The sequence below is a fragment of the Ovis aries genome, chromosome 9, assembly GCF_016772045.2.
Source record: "Ovis aries strain OAR_USU_Benz2616 breed Rambouillet chromosome 9, ARS-UI_Ramb_v3.0, whole genome shotgun sequence".
In the NCBI taxonomy this organism is placed as follows: Eukaryota; Metazoa; Chordata; class Mammalia; order Artiodactyla; family Bovidae; genus Ovis; species Ovis aries.
In genome coordinates this window covers 41,472,887-41,494,082 of record NC_056062.1, presented here as the reverse complement: position 1 = coordinate 41,494,082, position 21,196 = coordinate 41,472,887, and the positions used below count along the sequence as shown (strand labels likewise).

Sequence of the window (21,196 nt, the reverse complement as noted above, 5' to 3'; positions counted from 1 at the left end):
GGAAATGGCAACCCACTCCAGTACTCGCCTGGAGAATTCCAGACAGAGGAGCCTGGTGGGTTACAGTCCATAGGGTCACAGAGAGTCAGATACGACTGAACCACTGAGCACACATATTGTCTAATTATATAAAATAATCCAAAGAACCAGTGGCTATCTTAGCTTAAGCATGTACAGGAGAGTTTTGTTATTTTTGTATGTGAAAATACAGTTTTTCTCTTGTTCATTTGATAGCAGAAACTAAGTCATTTCTTCTCCTTTCTTGCTTCCTTCTTCCCTTCCTTTCTTCCTTTTTTATTCTTGTCAGTATTTCCAGCTAAGGAAATTAAATAAGGTCATATTTAACTTAAGAAAGATAGAAAAATCTATTTAGTGGACACAGAAAATTTTGACAGCTACCATATGATCGAGCTAGTGAAAATTATATTTTCACAGACATGTTGCTGCTGATATTCAAGCAAAATACATTGAGAAGAAAGAAAATGATGGTAAAAACATGGTACTTCATTTCTATTTTCAAGAAAATTCCAAATTCCAAAAACTTCTTTAGAAAAAAACACCATGAATTCTCATTTTGTTAGGCTTGATTGGTCCTGAGAAAATCAAGGTTTTGTTTTTTAAGATATAAACATGTGTCTATCTCCACAGACATAATTAAGAAAAGTGGGCATAGCAAAAACAACTTTTATAGGTTAATAAAACATACTTTTATTTAAGGGCTTGAAGGTAGATGGACTATGAAATATGGAGCTAACAACAACATTTAAAATAACCAACAGGAACAAAAAGAAAGTGGAAAACTAAGATCAAATGAGTATAAAATGAATTTATTGGGAGAATGGCATTGAAACATGTATACTATCATGTAAGAAATGAAGTGCCAGTTTATGTTCAATACAGGATACAGGATGCTTGGGGCTGGTGCACGGGGATGATCCAGAGAGATGATATGGGGTGGGTTGTGGGAGAGGGATTCAGGATTGGGAGCTTGTATATACCCGTGGTGTATTCATGTCAAGGTATGGCAAAACCAATAAAGTATTGTAAAGTAAAATAAAGTAAAAAAATAAATAAATATGTAAAATAAAATAAAATGAATTTATAAACATACACACTTTTAGGGGAAAACTACTTTAAAGTGTAACTTTAATACTGTATAGCACACAAACAAAATACAATAAAAGGTAGCAGAATAAAATTTTCACTACTAGAATAAGCAAGGAAATCTGAAAATATGAGCTCCCCACAAAGTTAGCTAAAACTAGTCTTCATGAAATCCATGTGTAGATAATCTTGGGCTGTGGGACCACTTAGAGGAGAAGAAGATTTGAGTAACACATCCTAATACTCATAATCTAAAGTCAGCAAAAGTGGAAACAGTGGCAGATTTTATATACTTGAACTCCAAAATCACTGCAGACAGTGATTATAGCCACAAAATTAAAAAAAAACAAAAACAAAAACACTTGCTCCTTGGAAGAAAAGCTATGACAAACCTAGAAACTGTATTTAAAAAGCAGAAACATAATTTTGCTGACAAAGGTCCATATAGCCAAAGCTATGGTTTTTCCAGTAGTCATGTATGGATGTGAGAGTTGAACCATAAAGAAGGCTGAGGGCCAAAAAATTGATGCTTTCAAAAAGTGGTATTGGAGAAGACTCTTGAGAGTCCCTTGGACTGCAAGGAGGTCAAACCAGTCCATCCTAAAGGAAATCAACCCCAAATATTCATTGGTAGGACTGACGCTGAAGCTGAAGCTGCAGTGCTGTGGCCACCTGATGCGAAGAGCCAGCTCATTGGAAAAGACCCTGACACTGGGAAAATGAAGGCAGGAGAACGGGGTGACAGAGGATGAGATGCCTCATAGAAAATTCTCTTTCTCCACTTGAACTTCCTCCAAAATAAAATATTTGTAGATGTGAAGAAATTTTAAAGTAGCCTGGAGGGGACCTTGCGATGTCTGGGCTCTTGAGAGATTTGAACTTAAAAGGCTTATGGAAGGGATGTCAACAACCTGAGGTCTCTGAGTCTCCAGAGACATTTGGGTTAAAAGGAGTGGAATCCTTTCTAGGGCCATGAGCTTCAAAGAACATAGTACATCCCAGAAGAGAAGCTGGGGCTAACTGTTCAGGACTGACTCCAGCAAAGCTAGAGGAATTGTTTGAGTTCCTTTTTGTGCTGCTCCTGCTTATCTAGAGGCAAAATTTCAAGACAAAGTCATGTCTATAAATTACGAAGATGATTTTGGAGTTAACCATTTATCATTGCTGCATCTCTTGGGGCCTAGCCCAAGGAAGGAGGGACATCATTTGGGGCAGTCAGGCACTTTAATAGCTTCCATGCAAATCCCGGAGGGGAAACTTGCAGGGGAAAATGATCTCCAGCACAAATGATGAAAATGCACAAATTGAGGTCTTTAAAAGTCCAGGAGATACAGAAAGGAACAGACTTTCAATGAAGAAAGTCCCCCCGCATATGCCATGAAATGGGTATTTAAGTTTATAGTATAACCAAGTTTGCCTCAACACAAAATATAATACATGATATTAATTTTTCACCATTAATCTGATTACTCTGAACTCTGGGACAAACCAGCTGCCCTAATGTATAGCTCTCTCTGGAATATATAACACTTGGGGTTAGAATCCTCATAAATAAGGGTGGTGATGATCACCTGAATACGTTCTTTTAAATTTTAAACTGAGATAATACAGAGCCTGACATACAGGAAGTGTGGGATAAGTAGGTTTCATTTTTCTATAAATATCTATTCTCCATCACCCCAACTTCTCCTTTTTGCACATTCTTCCTTGTCATGGTGCTCAGTAGCATCCAACTCTTTGCGACCCCATGGACTTCAGCACACCAGGTTCCTCTGTCCATGGAATTTTCCAGGCAAGAATACTGGAATGGGTTGCCATTTCCTACTCCAGGGGATCTTCTCAACCCAGGGATTGAACTCACTGTCTCTTGTGTCTCCTGCATTAGCAGATGGATTCTTTACCACTGAGCCACCAGGGAATTCCACATTCTTCCTTGCTGCTAAGTCACTTCAGTCGTGTCCGACTCTGTGCGACCCCATAGATGGCAGCCCACCAGGCTCCCGCATCCCTGGGATTCTCCAGGCAAGAACACTGGGGTGGGTTGCCATTTCCTTCTCCAGTGCATGGAAGGGAAAAGAGAAGGGGAAGTCACTCAGTCGTGTCCGACTCTTCGCGACCCTGAAGACTGTCGCCTACCAGGCTCCTCCACCCATGGGATTTCCCAGGCAAGTGTACTGTAATGGGGTGCCATTGACATTCTTCCTTAATGGCCCCCAAATTCCTGATGGCATCAAAAGCCAGTGTTAGAAAGACCCACCAGTGGATTATTAGGGACAGTGGTCTCTATGCTGCTCTTAAAGTTCTGGATGTGGGATATGGATCAGTTGGGGTTACATTTGAGTAGAGCTGGAGATTCAGAGCAGAGATTTAATAGCAAGTCAGAGAATGTCTCCCAGAGCAGCTTGTTAATTACATGTACCAAACACTGTAATAACATAGCATCTATCCATCCAGGAAGTGTTCCTTTACTTGCTGTTTGAAAGCAATGATTTCCATAGTTGACTTGTGTACAATTATTCCTTCAGTGACTAAGTATCTGTTTAAAGTAGTTCAAGAGCTCAGAAAATTCCCTCTGATGTGACTACATGGCAGGAATAGTACTTAGAATATTTTAAAATTGACTCTAGAATTCAAGTTCACAAACATTTATCAAGGGCCTTCTGCGTCAGGTACCCTCAGGTGCTGGGAGAGTAAAGAGAAACAAGACAGGATAGGGTTTGCCTTCAAGAAGCTCAGAGACAAACAAGCAGGTGACTTAGTACCTTGTGAAATGACATGCTGTGATAGAGAGGGGGCACTAGATCCATCCGTCCTGGGAGAGAGAGGATGGAGAGGTGACTGCTCATAAGAGGTGGTATATGAAGAGAGTCTTAGGGAGTGACACAAGCCAAACAGTTTGCAGCAGAACAGAGTGTTCAAGGAGGGAGGGGGCAGAGAGCGTAAATCGACTGTGGCCAGAGGAAGTAAGTGTCAGTACGTGGAGAACCTTGATTTCTTATTATGTAAAGGAGCTTAGAATTCAGACTAAAATGGACAAGGTGCTTCTGAGGAGATTATCAGAGGGAAAGTGAAAGTTGATCAGTTGTGTCCAACTCTTTGCAACCCCATCAACTATACAGTCCATGGGATACTCCAGGCCAGAATACTGGAGTGGGCAGTCTTTCCCTTCTCCAGGGGATCTTCCCAACCCAGGGATCAAACCCAGGTCTCCCATATTGCAGGTGGATTCTTTACCAGCTGAGCTATCAGGGAAGTACCCTAAAGACTTCAGAGGGATGTCATGGTTAAATCCACCTTTTAGACAGATGACTCTGATACTCCATTTAATCAGATTTAGTGCTGCTGTTAGGAGGCTATGGCAGTGGTCCAAACAAAAGCTATTAATGGCCAAATTTAGGATAGGGCTGTAGGTTCAAAGATAGGTTAAAAACATACATGAAGGAGAAATCATGATATTGACTTATTCATTATACATGGAAGGTATAAGTCCTGGTTTCCTTACTTGAGCAAATATTAATACCAACACCAATGACAAGGATATAAGAATTCTTTGAAGCAATACACTGCTGTCTAATTTCAAGGGATATACAGCATGTTGATGGAGAGCATGAGCTTTTCAGCCAAAGTGGCTTGGTTCAGATTCCATCTTCATGGTTTAAACCTAGATTAACTTGGATGAGTGCCTCTATTCTTCTATGCAATTTTCTCATCTATTGAAAGGTGATGGTACTGGCAGTATCTGCATATTGGGGTTGCTATGAGGATTACATAAAGAAATATATGTGATATACTTAGAATAGTTTCTGACACAGCAGTCAGTAAACAACTATATATACACAAATGAAAAACACTCAAGGCCAGAAGATAAGTGGAACAAAACCCACACTGCAGTAGACACCAAAGTTCAAAGGCAGAGATAGCAAGTGGAACATGAGGTAGATCAAGGGGAGAAGGGTGGCATTAGAAAGTCCAAAGAAGAGTTTCAAGGAGAAACAGTGAGCAAGTATTAGATGATGCTAAGAGTTTAAGCAAAGTCAACACAATAAAGGACTTTAAAGGTAGCAGGTAGGAACACAATGAAATAAATCATCCTTTTCTTCAGATGAAACTCTATTGTGTTTGGGAAGTCTTTTTAATTTCTAAAAATTTATTGGAGGATAATTGCTTTACAATGTTGTGTTGGTTTCTGCTGTACAATCAGTGTAAACCTGCTACAAGATTACATATATCAGGGATATCCTGGTGGCTCAGACAATAAAGAATCTGCCTGCAGTGCAGAAGACCTGGGATCGATCCCTGGGTTGGGAAGATCCCTGGAGAAGGAAATGGTAACCCAGTCCAGTATTTTTGCCTAGAGAATTCCATTAATAGAGGAGCCTGGCAGGCTGCAGCCCATGAGGTAGCAAAGAGTTGGGCACGACTGAGCAACTAACACTTTCACTTTCATACGTAGATCCTTTCCCTCTTGAATCTCCTTCCCACCTCCCACATCCTAGGTTGAAGCTCTATTGTATTTTGAAAGCAAAAATTATGACTACTTTTCTCTTGAGTTCCATTTCACCAAACCAATAAAAGATACAAGAGTAAATGTCATGTGGGACAACTGGCTAACTCTTTAGGAAAGCTAAAGGACAGCTAAACTGGATCCTTATAGCACCTCTCATACCAAAATAAATCCCAGGTGTGTCAGAGACTGATATATACAATACAAAGTCAAAATAGACAAGAATAAATTCATAAACATTTTGTAATCCAGGGGTTAAAATGTATTATTTTTAAACATAATAAAATATTTAGACAGTATAAAGAAAATGATTTACAACTTCCTTATAGAAAAATATCATAAAGAGAAAGATTTTTTAAAGATGACATATTTGTTGACTGAGACTCAAATATTTGAAAAACTGGCAAAAACATGAGTGAATAATTCATAAGACATGAAAAACAAATGAATAATAAATCTTTAAAAAATATTCTCAATGTAAATGTGAATTAAATTTACGGAGCAATTCTATCTATCACCATCCAAGTAGGCAAAGGTTAATGAGATAAATATCTTCTAATATTAATGCTATTAGAAAAAATAGCCATTAATATGTACTAGTATTTGGAGTATATAGATTATTAACACTTTTGGGGGGTCAGGGGCTTCCCAGGTGGCTCAATGGTAAAGAATCTGCTCGACAATGCAGGAGACACAGGTGGGTTCAATCCCTGGGTCAGGAAGATTCCCTGGAGGAAGAAATTGTAGTCCGCTCCAGTATTCTTGCCTGGATAGTCCCATGGACAGATGAGCCTGGCAGGCTACAATCCATGGCGTCGCAAAGAGTGGGACATGACTGAGCAACTGAGCATGCATGCATCTATAACAATGACTATTAAAGTGCAAACATCAATCAATCTATTCCACACAAGACCTGGCCAGTACAGTTCAGTTCAGTCACTCAGTCATGTTCAACTCTTTGCGACTCCATGGACTGCAGCACTCCAGGCCTCCCTGTCCATCACCAACTCCTAGAGTTTACTCACACTCATGTCCAGTGGGTTGGTGATGCCATTCAACCATCTCATCTTCTGTCGACCCCTTCTCCTCCTACCTTCAATCTTTCCCAGCATTAGGGTCTTTTCAAATGAGTCAGTTCTTCATATTAGGGCCACCCAAGATGGATGGGTCATGGTGTAGAGTTCTGACAAAACATGGTCAACTAAAGAAGGGAATGTCAAACCACTCCAATATTCTTGCCTTGATAACCCCATGAACAGTATGAAAAGGCGAAAAGATAGGACACTGAGAGATGAACAGTATGAAAAGACCTAGCCACTTCTCTTTAAAACTATCAAGGTGATGGGAAATGAGTGAGAAATAGTCGTAGATGGGAAGACACAGGAAACCTGATGACTAAATGCAGTTGTCCTGGAGAAGACTCTGGAATCACACAATACAGTAATGGAAACATCTTACTGAAATCTGGAGTTTGGTGAACTGTAATGTATCAACATTGCTTTTTTACTTTTGACAATTAAGTATGTTTTATTATATGACCATTGCTAATATAAGATGGCAATTTTAAAGCATACTGGGTGAGGGGCTTATTATCTTGCAGCTTTTCTGTAAATAAAAAAAATTCCAAAATTAAAAGTTTATTTAAAAATTTGTTTATCCAGTAATTTCATTTCTAAGAATGTATCCTATAGAAATACTATAGCAAGCATTAAAAATGTATAGAAGGATATTCACCACACATTAATTACAAATTGGAAAAAACAAATGTAGAAAAGAAGATTAAATAATTGAGCCTGAAGCTATAACATGGAATATTAAACATTCATTAGAATGCGCTCTAGACTTACAACTGTGGCAAGAAAGATGTCTATGGTATATTGTTAAAAGAAAAAAAAAGCAAGTTGCTATATACAGACACAGATAGAATGAGAGATAGAAATAGACACATATTTATGGTTAAAACATACATGTATACAACAGAAGGAGTCTGAAAAAAAAAAACCCACATATAATTGGTTTTTGAGAGAGAGGGAAGTAGAGGGTTTCAACTTTCCAGGTTTTTCAAAATTTCCCCCTTGAACATTATTAACTTGGTTAGTACAATTGATATGTTTCTTTTAAAATTTTGTGTTGTACATGAAAAGATGCTCAACATCACTCATTATTAGAGAAATGCAAATCAAAACCACAATGAGGTACCACTTCACACCAGTCAGAATGGCTGCGATCCAAAAATCTGCAAGCAATAAATGCTGGAGAGGGTGTGGAGAAAAGGGAACCCTCCTACACTGTTGGTGGGAATGCAAACTAGTACAGCCACTTTAGAGAACAGTGTGGAGATTCCTTAAAAAATTGCAAATAGAACTACGTTATGACCCAGCAATCCCACTGCTAGGCATACACACTGAGGAAACCAGAATTGAAAGAGACACATGTACCCCAATGTTCATCGCAGCACTGTTTATCATAGCCAGGACATGGAAACAACCTAGATGTCCATCAGCAGATGAATGGATAAGAAAGCTGTGGTACATATACACAATGGAGTATTACTCAGCCATTAAAAAGAATACATTTGAATCAGTTCTGATGAGATGGATGAAACTGGAGCCAATTATACAGAGTGAAGTAAGCCAGAAAGAAAAACACCAATACAGTACACTAACACATATATATGGAATTTAGAAAGATGGCAATGACGACCCTGAATGCAAGACAGCAAAAAAGACACAGATGTGTATAACGGACTTTTGGACTCAGAGGGAGAGGGAGAGGGTGGGATGATTTGGGAGAATGACATTGTAACATGTATACTATCATGTAAGAATCGAATTGCCAGTCTATGTCTGACGCACGGTACAGCATGCTTGGGGCTGGTGCACGGTGATAACCCAGAGAGATGTTATGGGGAGGGAGGTGGGAGGGGAGTTCATGTTTGGGAACACATGTACACCCGTGGTGGATTCATGTCAATGTATGGCAAAACCAATACAGTATTGTAAAGTAAAATAAAGTAAAAATTAAAATTAAAATAATAATAAAATAAAATAAAATTTTGTGTTGTAATGGGGAAAAAGGTGGACACAAGAATTAGAAAATTAGGAACTGTCCAGCTTTGCCATTGGTTATTTATATGACCTCAGGTACATGGCTTCATTTATCTGGTCCTATATTTCCCCAGATAACAGGAGGAAGTGGGATTCAATCATCTCTTGATGTCTTTCTCAGACCTTAAAATTCTACTGGTTGATTGTCTTGAAGACTGGGTGATCCTGACATTCTAACATCTATGTAGAAATTGGTATTTTTGGTCTTAGAGCATGTCTATTTTGTTGTTGTTAATTGCTAAGTCATGCCTGACTCTTTTGCAACCCCATGGACTGTAGCCAGCCAGGCTCCTCTGTCCTTGGGACTTCCTAGGCAAGAATACTGGAGTGGGTTGTGATTTCCTTCTCCAGGGGATCTTTCCAACTCAGGGATGGAACCTGAGTCTCTTGCATTGCTGGCAGTTTCTTTACCCCTAAGGCGCCAGGGAAGCCCAAATCTCCATGAAGAAGGAATAAATATTATCTTTCAATTGGTGGAGGAGGCGGTATGGACTATATTAAGGAGTTTTTTAAACAACTGGAGATTCATGTCCAATTCATAATGAACACAACTGGTTGTGGTTCATTACCTAACAGTAACATTAGGTTACCTAGAACACTCTTCTTCTGGAAAATGGTTTTGACCAGATCACTGGACATCATCAGCCTGAGAGACTATATATATTCTTAGGTTTAATGGACATTTCAAAGGCACCATGATTCAAGGTTTCTTTAAACTCTTTTTATATACTTTAATGAGTTGTTCCTAGTCAACTTTGGGCACACTCATTACTAAGGAGGAATCACACACATTCTTTCCATTCCTAATAATTATATATATTTTCTAAAATCTATTCAGTTATTGCAGGCAGTGTAGGTTTATCAATTACCTCTCTAAGCTGTCCATTATCTATTTTGAGAGTATAATTTGTTTCCAGCATAGAGTATGTGTTAACAGCATGATGCGTTTTACATTTGTAATTAATTTTGAACTGACAAAGAAGGTAGGGAAAATTCTCCCATAAATAAAAGTAATGAATGCAAGTATTTAAACAAAAGATCCTAGTAATTTCCAGAAACTAAAAAAGGAAAAAACTCAACCTTCTCTTTTAAAAGAAAAATAAGATATCCTTTGTTCCTTCTTCACAACACTCCAGAGATTCTGAAATTCTAATACTAAAAAGGATAATAAATGACAGGTAGGCACAGTACATTGAATCTGTGATCAAGAAATTGTTTACTTCTCAATAAAATTAATAAGATCATTTTTCCTGTACATGACTAATTGGCTTGTTCATGCAAAGTTGTATCAAAAAATCATTTTTCTAGACATAAATTCTGCCCCATGATGAAACTAAATATTTTGCTACTCTTAGCACTTTTTAAAATGATAGAGAGCTTGAAATTAAATTACACTAAATGCCTTTATATTTATTCGGCATTAAACCTTATTTTCCTTACTGTCATCCTGCCAGCGTGATATCATCAGAGTTAAAGAGGGATGCTAATGCTATTTATATTACACTGCACTGTCCTCTAATTGACCTTGTTTGTGCAATGGAATGGCTGCTTTTCTCAAGCTGCCAGCCCTTTATTGCAGCATTTTGACCATGCACTAGTGGCTCTTTGTGCTGCTGCTGAGTTCAAGAATCAATACTGCATTCCCCACAGCCAATAAAGGCAGCTGACAGCATGAATTAACTGAGTGTGGCCAGTTGCATGGGGGACCATTGTCTTTAAGGAAAATCTGGACGTGATTACCAGTCTCTATCTCCAAGTGAAGGTTTTAATGCAAAGTGTGAGGTTGCTGTAATTTAATTTTGGCCTGCTGCTCTGACACACTCCCCTTTGCCACTGCTTCATGGAATCCAAGCTATAAATGGCTGCAAACCAAAACACATACAGAGACAAAGGCAAATACTTACAGTCACAGGACAGCAGCGGTTTCACCTGGCTTGGCCATTCCTTTCTGATAGCATCCTTGTAATCACTTCTATTTCTTCAACCCGGTCTACCTGCTAAAGTACTAAGTCAAACCAAAGTTAAAAATCAAATTTGTTACAGCCTCTGTTTCTAAATGAAATTTTCCTATGTGGCAAGGTGGGAAAATCTGCATGAACAACTCATTGCTTTCAAATAGATTTGTCAAAATTACAGAAAAATTTATCTATACTTCCTCATCCTCCACCCATGGCAAAATGATTTCTATTTCTAGTCCACTGATCTATTTTCCCCTACAACAAAATCAAATAGATTATTCCAGTTCTTATCTTCTTCTTAGTATTTACTATTAGACACTTTCTCCTTCGCCAAACATTCTCACCTTTTGGAATCTGTTTCCCTCTCAGTGTTGATGTTCTGCTCATTTTACCCTTCTCTTCTCTTACTTGAAGGTGGTCCCTCCGTGTACAATCTCATCCTTTTTCATCCCTATAATCCCTTTTCATCTCCTTGTGTTGACTCACAAGTATTAACTTTCATTTTCATCTCCAACCTGGTCCTCTTAATAATTCTGTTTGTCCGATCAGTATTTTGAACTCCTCGGATCTCCAACTCAGAGCATCGTCTCCTATTGGGTTTTCCAGCTCAGTAAGTGACCACTAGTTTCACATGCAAGAACCTGGACCTTTCCTTTGAATTCTCTCTTTCACTTTCCACAAGCAGTCCGTTTTCAAGTCCTCCTAATCTATCTTTTATTCTTGCAAGGTAGCGATTCCCTTATCTCCATCATTTCCAAGGCTACCACACTAATTGGGCTCTCCTTCAAGGTCTTCCTTATCCATCTCCCAGACTCCGTGAACATGTTCCCTTCACTGAAATATCTACCCTGAAATTAACCTTATCTTTCTAAAAACATCAAATAGGTCCACACTACTTTTCTGTTAAAACATTTCAAAGATGCTACACTAAGACTTTACATCTTCAGTTTCAAGTTTTATGGTGTGTTGTCTTTTGCCCCTTCCCAATGACACAGATTTTGGTCCCATAACTACTAACTCAGTGGTTTAAATACAAGGACACGGACCATGGTGGAGACTTAGTTTACAACCAGAACAGAGAAAAAACACCTATTAGATACTTGTCTGCATTCATTGAGCTCCAAAGCTGCAGTGACTGCCTAACCTTCCACAAGTGTGTTAGACAAAGGGAAAATCCACAGAATTACAAAGGATATTTGTGTAAGCTTTTAAAAGGGGAAATGACATGCCATTTCTTGCTTTATCAAAAGGCCTATATTTCTGAGAGAACTTTGGTATTGAAAACATCATTTCTGTTTATAACAGGCAATGCTCTGGGTTGAAATTAATTCAAGCAGAGTTATTCAAGGGACAGTGTATTATATACAAACCATTTAACTTGAGCTTTAAAACGATTTTTCATGTCTGAGAATTATCAGAAAGATACCGGTTTGGATCAACACTTTCCACAAACTGGAATAAAGCCTGTGGTTTTTAAAGGCTTTTATTTTAAATGCAAACATGAGTAAGACTCTTAAAGGCCCAGCTTCAGATCTCTTCCTACTCAAAAATTCTGTTGCTATTCAGTTTTTTCAGGAGACTTTTATTTTACTTCTATTGTCTCCAAACATCCTTATTAAAAAAATGAATTAACGTCTGTAATTCTTACATTCCCACTTTCAGAAAGGTTGAAATAAAGTTGGTAAAGCACAGCTACTTAAGCTGCCTCATTCTCCCCAGAATATGCAGCTATAAAACAAGAAATAGGTGTGTTCAGCTTCAAGTCAGAACATGATGATCCTTCTAGAATATGTGAAGAAAAGGTATTTTCTGCTTTCCTATCCTTCCTCCCACCAGCTCTTTCATCTCTCATATGAGGCACTTCCCTGGCCTGAGAAACTTCAAGTGTTTAAGGCTTGGTGACTCAACACCATTTGTGGGTTCTGCTGAGAGTGCAAAAAAGGCAAATGAAAGCACACACAATTCTCTGTCCTCCGCATCTCTCATGGAGGACAGAGAATTAGAGCATGGAGGGAGGCTCGGGCTACCTCCATAAAGACTGAGATGCTGCTGCTTGTATTACATGGTGAGATATTGTGCAAAAGTGGGAGGGGCACTTTGTGATACACAGGTGCATTCACTTGGAGTCCAAGAAGCCCAGGCAGGAGTCACAAGGTTCACATCTCTAACCCTTCCCTTATTCTGTCAGGAACCTCTTGACACCAAAGCCTGGCTACTTGCAAGAAAGCAAGTGGACGCAAAAAACGAGAGAATGTTGCACCCCCTTTTTACTTGGGAAGGTATATTTGTGTAACTGTTCTCAAGACTTCAAAGTGACCAGTTAAACCTATGAAGTATCTTTGCTCCTGATTTATTTTATCTAAAATGATTCTTATGAGTAGCAAGATGATTTTTACCAAGTTCCCTTTCATCGGAGGCAACATCCTCCGGATTAGATCTGCCTAAAATATGTATTTGATAGGATTCAGTGTACTTCACACCTCCCTGAAATAACCTTACACTTTTAATGACAATTGTGGTTGTCCGGCCTTTTGACCTCACAGAAGAGTAACAGCAGTCCAGCTCCTTGAAGCAGCGCAAGTCTGGGTGGGGATTGGGGGGAGCTGAGAGCCATTCATCAAAGTCCTCACTGTGGGCCTGACTGCAAGAATCGCTGTACATCAAGACCTGAAAATATATAGGCTTCTTCTCTCTCCTTGGTAGTGTGCAAAATCCATGTTTATTTGTTAATCCATTCTCCATCCCCTTACCCTCACCCCAAAAGTACTGTCTCTGTTTATAAGAAAATTCGGCTGCCGTTTGTTTTCCGATCCAAGGCTCTGAGTGAATTATCTGGTCAAAGCACAAGGCCAGGCAGCCCTCTGGGCTTTCTGGATGATAAACGAGAAGGCTCTATGGCCTCAGCTGGGAAGTCTGCAGCCAGCATTGAAATAATCAAAAGTGACCCCCATGCAATCATAGCCGGTGTGACAGTGGAGAGGGGATACCGGGAAGCAGGTGGTCCAGACGACAGAGGATCAATACTCCTGGAGAGGGGGTAAAATAGATTCCAAATGGAAAATAAACTTGTCGAGAATACGTCTACAAAGACAAGAATAGAGGAGGGAAAATAAGCCAAACCTGCAGGAAACAACACAACAAGGAGAAAGTGAGGGCATGTGGGGTTGGGGGGAATGGTTCACAGTTGATGTGAAGATAAAAACTGACTGCATGAGAGTCAATAGGAATTTGCTTCCTCGGCAAAGAAAGGGGCAGTGCAAGCATTCAGGAACTTGAGTTGTCATATCGCAAGAGCGAGGATCTTCTCTAGTCTAGCTTAACCTGCTTCAAAAAAAATTTCATCATTGATACAAAGTGTTGACAGCCTCAAAAACTTGGTTTTGTTTAGTGAGGCTTAATTTTCAAGAAGGAAATGAGGACAATCCATATTGCATTTCTTTTGAAAATGTATTTCAATGAAAAAGAAGATGGAAAGAGGTAAACTTAATTTGCATCATTTAGTTCAAAAGAAACGTTGCTTTGATGCCACTGTGTATATTTGCAGTGCTTCCTTGCTCTCCTGGGAGCCGATGTGTATTAACATTCCATTCTTCTTTTTTCATTATTACTATCACATATATTAAAAACACACATGGGTGTGGGCACACACACACACACACACACACACACACACACACAGTATTAGCTGATAAAACCATCACAGCAACCTGCAGTCTGAGAACTTTCTCCTGAATTCAATGCCAAGCAGCATAAGTAAAACTAAAGACTCTGACAAATGTTCATAAAATGTCATTAGGTTCAAAGACAACATTGGAATTTCATGATTCCCTGTTTCTCTCGCAAGTTGCAGTGAATTCGTGTTTCCAGGGAGTCACACTATTCTGTAGTCAGGCCTGGAGAATGTTTCAAATTTCATTCAAATGGTGGAACATTGCATTCTCTACGGCATCATCTTGATTTCTTCCTTTTCTTTTTTTTTTTTTTTGTTAACAGAAACTGGAGATGTGTTGCTGCCGGCATGCTGGGAAGGGAGTGGGACATCTAGCTTCCCAACTGCCTGCGGATGCACGACCTACTGCGTCAAATGCTACAGCCAACCTACATGGAAATCAGAAGTCAAGAACTGTGATCTTCCTACAGGAACAGCTTTAAAAACCTCCAGTTATTCCTGCAATGCAGCAGATGCTCGGGCTGCTGCCCAGCTCCGGCTGGCTCTCAACACTGCTGACGCCAAACCTGAGATGCTGCAAGGAACCAGCGTCGTGTTTACACAGAGCTGCTAGGATGCCTGAGATGCCCTCCTTGGCATGCCCTTCAAGCACTTCTTTCCTTCCCGCATCCCCATGTGGCTTGAAATGGTCTTGCTTCCCTGTGTCTCTGGGCTCACTCTGGCTGGATAGTGAGTTCCATGAGGGCAAGTCTGTGTGTACTAACCCAGGTATCATCTCTAACACCCATCTCAGCAAGCACAGCCTGACCCACGGTAGGAAGTCTGAGACCACTTGCTGGATGAATACACGGAATTAAATAACCTTGAAGAAGCCTCCTAAGATGAGTCACTTCCTGAATCTGGCACGTGGCTCTGTGTTCCTAAAGGAAGACACAGAACTCAGAACAGCCGACCTCCCTTCTGCCTCGAGGGGTAGAAAAACCAATCGAGCCCCTGATGCTGAGGACCCATCTGGACCAGCACCAAGTAGCATATAACTGGGGCTATGTTGAGAAACACAGGCTGAGCCCTTGGAACAGCTCACTCAAAGGGAAGGAAGGTTTTCATGAATTGCCTGGAGGGCTGTCTGTTCTCAACACAGCCCTCAGTTGCACGCTTCCTGACGAGAATTCCTGTGCTCCCTGAGGATGAATCTCAGCTGTGGTCTGAGCTACTTGCATGTCTGGAACTCAACTAGGAAGTGGGACGTGGCTTCCAAAGTCAAAACCAGGGTCAAGTTTTGACCCTATCATTTTCATTTTGGGTAAGTCATAAACAGTAAAGATGGTACTTGGATGATTACAGCCCCAGCTCCAAGTTTATTGCAGCCCTAACCTCCATGCCTGAGACACAAGACCAGCGGAGATGCTGAGCCCCTCCTGCCACTGTCATTTTCCTGACTGCCCGGCCCTGCTGGCCCAGTTGCCCTGCTGCAACGTGACAACGTGTGATCCATGGCTGTCTGCACCCAGGCATGCAGTCTTTCGCTGGAGCCCACAGAGCCGCTGTACCCTAAGAAGAGCCCACATTTTATTGAGTCTTTCCCTAAGATCACAGTCATCTCTACCCAGTCCCATCACTTGGGAAGTGAAGGCTACAGGGAGCCTTAGAGAAGAAAGAGGCTGAAATAATTCTTATAGCTGAAATGTGGCTGGACTGGGAAGGGTTACTCTGTCTGCCAACGAAACATGCCATATGCTCTTCTGTAAGCACAAGTGACTGAATTTATTCTTTATCTGAAAGATAGTTAAAATGAGTTGTCAAACACTTTCGGTGCAGTACCATATTCAAGACTCTTTTATTTTTTGTTTCAAACGCTCTTTGCATAATTAGGACATTCTTAAATACATTAAAAAGACCTCTAGTCTATTTACCTATCTAATAATTTTCAAATTTAACTGTCAGGAGCGAATCAGGGAAGATCTAATATAGAAATGTTTTTTGTATTATTAAACCATGCATTTACTCTCCAGCCCTTCTAGATGAATATTTTAGTCTGGGGGCAAGTAGATAACACTAGCAGTGCATAAACATACCCCACAATGCATAAACATACATGCTCATAGACACATATGTGCACATATATGCTTGCACACACAGAGTCATCTTTCTGAGGATTCCTGCAAACTCTTTTTTTATGCCACAGGCAGGATATGCCCAAGTGAGAATTAAAGTCCTCTGTGGAAATGGCAACCCACTCTATTATTCTTGCCTGGAGAGTCCCATGGACAGAGGAGCCTGTCTGGTTATAGTTCATAGGGTTGCAAAGAGTCAGACATACTGAAGCGACTTAGCACATAGATTAATAAGGAGTTAAATGAAAAGAATCGGAATGTCTCTCTTTCTCAGACCTGGCCTCTCTTTGTTCATCATATCTAGGTTTTAAATGACCCCCCACTTCCCAAAGGCTTAATCTCATTCTCTATGAACCACCTGCGAGGTCTTCACCTTGGGGACCCAAAGACTCTGTGGAAAGTATCAAATATATTTTATAAGGAAAATTCTGTTTTACTCATCTGAAGGTACCAAACATAGAAAAAGAGTGCTTTTCAGTGTCGTTTTAATGTGTGAACTGAGGGATCATTTACTTAGCCAAGTGAGGGAGCTTTCCTGACGTGACCTCTCTGCGGGCTTGAGGTTTGCTTAAACCCATTCACATGCTGCTATATCCAAATGGGTAACTTGGGAAATTTTTTTCTGTTCCTTAATGTATAAACTCCAGCCTGATTCCTGAAAAAAAGAAAAAATTCTAAGAAGAAATTGAGGGAAATATCTGCTTATCTCTCCTGTTTGAATAAAGAACAATAAAGTAACCTAAATGTCCATCCTCAGAGGATGTGATACATATATCCAATGGAATATTACTCAGACATTAAAAAGAACAAGCTAATGTCATTTGCAACATGGTTAGACCTAAGAATGTCATCCTGAATAAAGTAGTCAGACAGACAAGGAGAAATATTGAATGGCATCCCTTATATATGGAATCTTTAAAAAAAGGGACAGAAATGAACTTACTTACGAAACAGAAAGAGACTCACAGACTTAGAAAACAAACTTACGGTTGCCAGGGTGAGGAGACAGGGAGTTTGGAATGGTCGTGTACACACTGCTATATTTAAAATGGATAATGAATAAGGACCTATTGTATAGATAGACTCTTCTCAACATTATGTGGCAGCCTGGATGGGAGGCGTGTTTGGAGGACAATGGATACATGTATACCTATTGTGGTGTCTCCTTGCTGTTCACCTGAAACTATTACAACATTGTTAATCAGACACACCCCGATACAAAATACGTTAAAAAGAAAAAAGCTGGGGATATATAAAGGCAAAAAAAGAAAAGAAAAAAAAAGGACAGCATGAGCCAGGAACTGGCAAATTGAAAATGTGGCTTTAGAAAAAATTATTCACAATCTGAGTGAAAAAATTCTTCCCAGGTGAAATCTGTTCTTTAGAGAAGAGGATGATTTCACTGATGCTCTGAATGCAAATGGTATGAAGATATTCAGGCACTTGATCTAGCCACCTGGATGGGCTTTTGGATTCTGTAAAATTCAGTTTTCTTGAGTCTTAAAACATCATTTGTTTTCTTTACCTAGATATGTAAAGGGAAAAAGATACAAACAAACAAAAATAAAATTACGAAAAGAGACAAATTATTCCCTAAGCAATAACGACTGTGGGAAGCAGTCTCTTGTAGCCACGAACTTGTTTCTCTAAGGGAAAAACGAAAACAAGTTGAGGACAATTTTCCCTTGAAAGCTATGAAGTGATCTTCAGGATTATCAAAATGATTCTGTATCCTCAGAAATATCAAACAATTCATAGGGAAAACTGGAACTACTAACCTATTGTAATGACACCTTAAAAAGTGAAAGAGAAAACAGAGACAATTTTTCTAAAAATGTCAGTAAGAAAAAAAGGAGACTTAAAATGATCTGTCAATCTACGAGAAAGATTTTTGAAATAATTTAGCAACCCTGATCTCTAGAGTTTTACCATTTTATGCTAAATGTATCTATTTTCATTGAATCTTCTTTTTTCCTAAGGTTTAAGATAAATCTTCTGATATAAAACTACTGAATTAGACAAATGACATTTGTTTGACTAATATCTCTCATAAGCAAGGACTCTATGCCCTCTACATGCTTCTTTCAGGTGTCATTTAGGCTGCATTTAAATTTAGGCTAGGATCAAGACAATACTGGATGAAGGCTTGACTTTGCTATGCTTTTTCTATTCACAGATAATTAGTGTGAAATACTTTTTCATAGATATATGAGATGAGAGAAGGGACAGTGTCAACTCAGAGCACATTTTATTTCAAAAATAAAATGGGATAAATTTAAAATAAATTCTGCAAGACTTGTATGTAACTTTCACTCAATTTGGCATATGATTACTTGCATTTATGTACCATATTTGTATTATTATGTGACCCATATTAAACCAGTTTAGATTGTTGTTGAGGAAGGTTGAGCAGATCATTTATATTACCACAAATATCCTTAATGTGATATTTTTAATCACTAACTAATTTAAATAGTAATAACTAAGATTGTAGTTATAACTATGTAGTTATAATCTTTCCTTTAACTGTTAGGGATATATTTAGCTTTAGGTAATGAAGTATTGATGCTTTTGAACTGTGGTGTTGGAGAAGATGGACGTGAGTCTGAGTGAACACCGGGAGTTGGTGATGGACAGGGAGGCCTGGTGTGTCGCGATTCATGGGGTCGCAAAGAGTCAGACACGACTGAGCAACTGAACTGAACTGAACTGACTGAATGAAGTACTAAACTATACTATCTTAACAAAGTAAATGTTGGCTTTCTCCTCATAAAAAAGCAAAGTCAAGCTGTTTCTAATGTGAGTTGGACAGCTCCAGGATGTCAAGTCAGACATGGATTTTTCCTTACAGTCACAAGATGGCTGCACAGCTCCAGGCATTACATCTGTATTCAAAGCAGGAAAAGAGGTGAAAACTTGTGTTAATCATGTCTGTTCTATACAAAAAGGGGAAATCCTCAGCATAAATAATCTTAACAGACTTCTTTTTAGAATCCATTGGCCAGAACTGGCTACTCTTATGCCCTGAGACCAGGAAAGCAAGGAAAATGATTGTCATGACTGGCTTTGGCTACTTACAATCTATACCAACTACAGGGTGGCAAGGCACGTAAACATTCTAAGCAAATGCAGGTTTCTGTTGGAGAGGAAAAAGAAGACTGGATGTAAAGTAGGCAATAACATTGTCTGTCCTGCATCCATAAATAGAAATTGATGGTTTGCCGAAATATGCAACCTGGCATGCGTGCTTGTCTTCAAACTCCAGTGTGTGTCCAGCTGACAACAGTTGAGTGCATCATCTTGGTGTGCAAAGATGCACACTTCCTACTGATTTCCATGGCCTCTTTGATATCGATCATCAGAACTGATGTTATATGACAGCAGAACTTAAGCAAAGTTAAGTTAAAACAAAATATTTTTCTTTTCCTACTGTCATTTGAAAAGGGCCTATAAATGTCTTCAGACTCCATCTTCTCTACATTTACTCTCCAAGTCAATAAGAAGCAGGTTTGGTTTGTTGTAAGATACCCAGACCATCCTCAGTGTCACTGAGAGAGTTGACAGAGCTTAATGGGAAGTTCCTCTAGCTTTCTCTGATGGCTCAGTGGGTAAAGAATCTCCCTGCAATGCAGGAGATACAGGAGATGCAGGTTCAATCCCTCTGTCTGGAAGATTCCCCTGGAGGAGAAAATGGCAACACATTTCAGTATTCTTGACTGGGAAATCCCATGGACAGAGGAGCCTGGTGGGCTACAGTCCATGGAGTCGCAGAGAGCTGGACATGAGCATTTAAGTATGTAAATATATAAAGGGAAATTCACAGACCCTGGCAAGATACAGACTCGCATCCAGGTTTCTTCTACTTGCTGCCAGATCTTTGGTAAGTTATTTATCCTCTTTCTACTTTAATTTTCTCTTCTGGGTATGGGTGTAACCTTTCCTGACTGATGAGCAGCCCAAGGGCGGGGCGGATCACATAGACCAATGTTCAGGACACCTTCTACTGTGTCTCCGTCTCATCCCCTTAAAAGCATAGCCTTTCCTGGAGACCAGCAGAGGGGAACCAAAGTCCCATTGAAGATTTCAGGATTGGTTTCAAATCTCACCCTTCAGTCTGCAGAGAAAAAGCTTTCATTTCCTAGATTACAAAAGGTCTTTCATTTTGCTGCAATACTAAATGGATTCAGATCCTTCCAAGTTTAAATCTGCAGTCCTAGAAAGTGGAAACGCAGCCTGATGATTTATGGGAATTGGAGTTGGCATCTTCTGAAAACAGAGATCCCAGACACTGGGGATGGGGGAGAGGAACAGTGACCTTGTGAGAGAAGGTGAGGAGTTTCTGAAGCTGTCGTCAAGGCTTCCTTTCCTGCAGACTTCAGTTCTCATCAAAGTAACTGATCTCCCCTCTAACCGCTTTACTTTTCTGAGTTTATTTTATATCCAACCTAGCTGACCAGTTTTATGACGATGTAACAGATCCAACCAGTCCATTCCAAAGGAGATCAGCCCTGGGTGTTCTTTTGGAAGGAATGATGCTAAAGCTGAAACTCCAGACTTTGGCCACCTCATGTAAAGAGTTGACTCATTGGAAAAGACTCTGATGCTGGGAGGGATTGGGGGCAGGAAGAGAAGGGGACGACAGAGGATGAGATGGCTGGATGGCATCACCGACTCGATGGACGTGAGCTTGAGTGAACTCCAGGAGTTGGTGATGGACAGGGAGGCCTGGCGTGCTGCAA

At 39.8% G+C, this 21,196-nt stretch overlaps 1 long non-coding RNA gene across 1 annotated transcript in view; it reads right to left on the bottom strand.

Annotated features, from left to right (window-relative positions):
• Nucleotides 1–211: 211 nt before the first annotated feature.
• LOC132657174 (uncharacterized) overlaps nucleotides 212–21,196 on the bottom strand; it is a 45,990-nt gene continuing 25,005 nt past the window's right edge. Inside the window, exons 3-4 of the long non-coding RNA XR_009594950.1 lie at nucleotides 10,620–10,720; nucleotides 212–316 (exon numbers count right to left, since the gene is read on the bottom strand). This is a non-coding gene — a long non-coding RNA (uncharacterized LOC132657174). The remainder of the gene's footprint in view (nucleotides 317–10,619; nucleotides 10,721–21,196) is intronic.